This window comes from Otolemur garnettii, unplaced genomic scaffold (assembly GCF_000181295.1).
Source record: "Otolemur garnettii isolate 467f Iridium unplaced genomic scaffold, OtoGar3 scaffold00051, whole genome shotgun sequence".
In the NCBI taxonomy this organism is placed as follows: domain Eukaryota; kingdom Metazoa; phylum Chordata; class Mammalia; order Primates; family Galagidae; genus Otolemur; species Otolemur garnettii.
The window spans coordinates 9,156,053-9,161,682 of NW_003852446.1; positions in this window are offsets into that span (position 1 = coordinate 9,156,053).

The window sequence follows — 5,630 nt, forward strand, 5'->3', positions numbered from 1 at the left end:
CACCTAGATGGACCATCCAAGTTCTACACACATTCCTCCCTTCCCTGTTGTGTAACAGCAGCCTTACCGCCTCCTGCTGACTGATGGCAACTACCCCTTGCCAACATGATGACTCCTTGACCACAAGAAGTCCAAAGCCCACACCACAGCCATGCGTGTAGTTCAGTGGAACCCTTGCTGTAACCACTGGCAAGGATGCTACCCTTTGCAGAAGAGAGCCTCAAACTCTGTAGAGCCCAGAGTTACAGATCCAGGAAACATAAAGTCCCTTAGCAAGTCATTGGAAAAGATGGTAACTGCAGCCATTCTTGTTTCAAATTCTTGGTTCCTTTTCTTGAGCCAGCGTGAAGAGTAAACAAACCAGAGTGGGAATGGTGGGGAATGAGAAAATAAGACACACAAGAGACAAAGATCACACAAGAGATAAAAGCGATGGGGTCAGGAGGTCTGGCTCAGCTGATGGCTACAGCCAGCATGGAACAGTGTGAACAGCTTTATTTATATAGTATCTAAATTAGGTTGCTATATTAACAATGTTGGAAATCAGCAGGGAAAGCAAGTGGGAGTATTTTCATTTTACAAGGTTCAGGGGAAATAACAGTACATGTGGTAAAGATCAATTTTAGGGAGAGAAGGCTATGTGCTTTTAGGCAAAAGATATACAGAAACTACATGACTTCTGGCATAGGGAGCAAGGAAAAAAAACTATTGTTTTAGGAAGGGAGGAGAAGCAATTTGGGGGTCATTCCTTGAATGTACCTCCCAGGCTGTGGGGGTCTTGCCACCTCACAATCCACACTCCACACTTCCTACTGGAGGCACAATACCATTTAGAGGTCTCCGATTCAGTGTTTTTGGTAGTTGGAACCCTAAGACAGTCCCCATGATTCCTGCTCCCTGGTATCCATGTCCTGAATTTGTGTCCCCTTTCTCCAGTGTGAGTGAGACCTGTGAATATGATGGATGTCATTCCTGTGATCAAGTTCTTGTCTACCTGGCAAACCTGGAAGTATCACTGGTACAAGTCCCTGGACTTCTGAGTGTCCCTAAAGTCTAACTGCAAACACAACATTAATAAGTGCACTACCAGATACAAGGAAGCCCCATGCTTGGGGAACATTCTCCAGGTCAACATGCAGACTTCCAGTTCATAAAAAGGACAGAAAGTGAGGATTTAATACAAACATCTACTAAATAAACAACCCTAAAAGAAATATTGATCCATAAACAGCTTTGCCTAATGGCTCAGGAGTCTATCATCAAAGTCATTTAAATGTGGTCTGCTGAGATTTCATGCAGGATTACATGATTATCTGCCCCACACTGTCTATTATCATTTGATTGGAGGTGGAGGTAGAAAGAAAAGTAGGATCAAGACATGAAATGGCCCCTCTTGACTCAGCTCAGCAATGACACAAATATTACATTTCAGAGCTGTAAGGGACCTGGAAAACTATCCTATTATTTCCTTCTTCTCATGTATAATTTTTTTTATATAAAGAAAATGTAACTTATTGGATTTAAAATATTTGCCTAAGGCCATAGTGGCAGAACTAGAACTATAATCCAAGGCTCCAAAAACCCAACCAAGACAATTTTCAGCCCCCACACTGTGTCTCAAAGGCTAAGGGCACAAAACAGAAATTTGCATGGCTAAACACATGGTATCTGGAAAACTTGAAAGTACCACTGGTGTGAGTCCCTGGAGCTCCGACAAAACAGGACATATTTTCCAATTCGTAGATCAAGCTGTGATCTTTTAGAAAAGTAAGATACAGCATAAGGAGAGAGAAAGGGGGATCAAACTTTTTACATTCATCAGTTAAGCAAGCTGTGTTTGTGATTTGGGGTAGAGACAGATCAAAAAGTTCCATATTGGGCAGCGCCCGTAGCTCAGTCAGTAGGGCGCTGGCCATATACACCAAGGGTACCAGGTTCAAACCAGGCCCAGGCCTGCTAAACAAGACAACTGCAACTAAAAAATAGCTGAGCGTTGTAGTGGGCACCTGTAGTCCCAGCTACTGGGAAGCTGAGGCAAAAGAATCACTTAAACCCAAGAGTTGGAGGTTGCTGTAAGCTGTGACACCATGGCACTCTACCCAGGTCTACAGCTTGAGACTCTGTCTCAAAAAAAAAAAAAAAAAAAAATTAGCACTCTGACTCTGAGTGCTAATTTTTGTGAAAGTGACCTGAGATGCTTATGGTAATGTACTAAGAGTTGAATGTTTCCTGGTAGCCTCTCCAGAAAAAAAAAGTATAAAATTTTGGATTTGGCAAGAACTTTATAAGAACAGGTTCAGCAAACCTGTCCCATAAAGCAGAAATGCCTTTTCATAACTTTTTCTCCAGAAGCTCCTCCATTCTTTTTTTTTTTTCAAGACAGAGTCTCACTATATCACCCACAGTAGAGTGCCATAGCGTCACAGCTCACAGAAACCTCAAACTCTTGGGCTTAAGTGATTTTCTTGCCTCAGCCTCCCAGTAGCTGGAACTACAGGTGCCCACCACAACACCTGGCTATTTTTTTTTTTGAGACAGAGTCTATGTCACCCTCAGTAGAGTGCTGTGTCATCACAGCTCACAGCAACCTCCAACTCTTGCACTTAAGTGATTCTCTTGCCTTAGCCTCCCAAGTAGCTGGGACTACAGGCACTCGTCACAACACCTGGCTATTTTTTGGTTGCAGTTGTCATTGTTGTTTTAGCAGGCCCAGCTGAGCTCGAACCTCTCAGCCTCAGTGTATGTGGTTGGCACCCTACTCACTGAGTTATGGGCACTGAGCTACACCTGGCTAATTTTTTGTTATTGTTGTCACTGTTGTTGGGGGTTATTTTGGGGGGGGGGGGTTGCAGTTTTTTGCCAGGGCCGGGTTTGAACCCACCACCTCCACTATACGAGGCTGCCGCCCTACTCCTTTGAGCCACAGGTGCCACCTTGTTGTCATTGTTGTTTAGCAGGCCCAAGCTGGGTTTGAATCAGCCAGCCCCAGTGCACGTGGCTGGTGCCCTAACCACTGAACTCCCCCATTCTTTGGGCAGTTCTTTTGGGGCATTCTTGTTATTTAAATGTTTCTGTTAACACTGAACTAATATCTGCTTCCTGGTAACTACCTTGATACAACACAGAATAAGTCTAGTCAGTCCCACTTTCTTCTACAACCCTTCAAGTTTATTTTATTTTATTTTATTTTATTTGGAGACAGAGCCTCAAGCTGTCCCCCTGGGTAGAGTGCCGTGGCCTCACAGCTCACAGCAACCTCCAACTCCTGGGCTCAATCAAGTGAGTCTCCTGCCTCTGCCTCCCAAGTAGCTGGGACCACAGGCGCCCGCCACAAAGCCTGGCTATTTTTTGGTTGCAGCTGTCATTGTTGTTTGGCAGGCCCGAGCTGGATTCAAACCCGCCACCTTAGGTGTATGTGGCTGGCACCCTAGCCACTTGAGCCACAGGCGCCAAGCCAACCCTTCAAGTTTAAATCCTTGCCATGTTACTCCTTCCTTTCCATTGTCTTGACTTTGGGCTAAATATTTTGCTAGGTTCCTTCAATAACACAGTGTGGATTTCAGACCTAAATCAAAGTAACAGTCCACCAAGGCTGTTTCAGATATTTATTCTGCACACACGAATACAAGACACTGGCATATGCCATTCCATGTGCCCAGGGAAAGATTTTCAGCCTGCCAACTGTAATGAGAAAAATAGCTCTGCTTCTCAGAAGTAAACGTTTCAGCAGGAGTATAGAACAGGTGCATGTTTTTTTTTGAGACAGAGCCTCAAGCTGTCCCCCTGGGTAGAGTGCCATGGCCTCACAGCTCACAGCAACCTTCAACTCCTGGGCTCAAGCAATTCTCTTCCCAAGTAGCCTGGACTACAGGCATCTGCCATAACACCCAGCCATTTTTTGGTTATAGCTGTCGTTGTTGGGCAGGCCCAGGCTGTATTCGAACCTGCCAGCTCTGGTGTATGTAGCTGATGCATTAGCCACTTGAGCTACAGGTGCCAAGTCAGAACAGGGGTATATTATTCCATACCCTCCCACCCCAATCCTCTATTCCTTAGCCATCTTAACTCCTTGCCTCCCATGTCACTTGGGAGGCCAATCATGGATTGTTCCTACTATCTGAAGCCCAGCCTGTAGCTGACCTCACCACTCCCTTCACTAGCTACTACTTAGAGAAAGTTATACAAAGCAGGGCTAGGGCTAGGGTGAAACATTTAAGGCATTTGTCTCAAATGCAAGATTTGATTTCTTAAAAAATATTGCATTAAAGTATTACCTTTATGGGGGGCACCTGTGGCTCAAAGGAGTAGAGTGCTGGCCCCATATGCCAGAGGTGATGGGTTCAAACTCAGCCCCGGCCAAAACCTGCAAAAAAAAAAAAAAAAGGATTACCTTTATTACTGGGGTTTTTTGCACCCCCTTAAATTTTGTGCAGTCTTAGCCCTGATTTATATGTGGAACTGACCAATGAGACCAACAGCCAAGAGCTTAGACTAATCAAGAGGCCAGAGCTCATTTTTGAGTGACAGCCTTCCAAATTCAGCTAAATGACGGATTTATCTGACTTACACACACACACACCCCCACAAAGAATTTGCTGGATTTCATCAGGGCTGGGACCATAGGTACATATGTCACCCCCTACCAGAGTCCCTGCTCCTGATGTCCCTTTCTGTTCTGTTCTAGAACTTAGATATTATGAACCACTAGGCAAGAAGAGGTTAAGATACAAGGAAAATACTAACAGCTGAAGATACCAAAGCTAGAATCCTCCATTGCTAATGAGTTTATTAGTGCCAAGGTACTCCACTTAAGTCCTTTTGGTTAAAAGTAATAAATTTTTCAAGTGGAAGATGGTAGGGCTGCTGTTGCTGCTGCTGCTGGTGGTGATCGCATATGGTTTCAGCAAACTCATAAAAGAACACCACCAGAAGCGATTCTTACTAGTCTATATTTTAAAAGGGAGGTGCTAATGGATTCCTACATTTCAGTGGATGCACTGGAAGTTCCTTAGCATAATTAGTAAAAATTCAAAAAGGTAAATATTGCAGGATTATAGAATAATAGGATGGCAAAATGGACCTGATCCATCCACTGCCTTCATTTTGCAAATGAGAAAACATGCAGACACAAAAATTCCTTCTCCTACCTGACAGTCTGGGGTCCAGGTGACAGAGCAAAGAAGATGGCTGAGAGGAAATAAGCACTTAACATTATCCATAGAACAGGTAAAAAAAAAAAAATTGAGCCATGACACATACAAAGAAATCAAGGGCAATGTTTATGGGGCAAAAAGCTTTGTTTCCAAAGCACCAATTTTTTTGAGACAGAGTCTCACTACATCGCCCTTGGTAGAGTGCTATGGCATCACAGCTCATGGCAACCTCAAACTCTCGGGCTTAAGAGATTCTCTTGCCTCAACCTCCCAAGTAGCTAGGACTACAAGCGACTACTACAACACCTGGCTATTTTTTGTTGCAGTTGTCATTGTTGTTTGGCAGACCTGGTCTGGATTCGAACCTACCAGCTCCAGTGTATGTGGCTAGCACCCCTGCTGCTTGAGCTACAGGCGCCCCCTCAAGTTATTTCCTGCAGGCTCGGCGCCTGTGGCTCAAGCGGCTAAGGCGCCAGC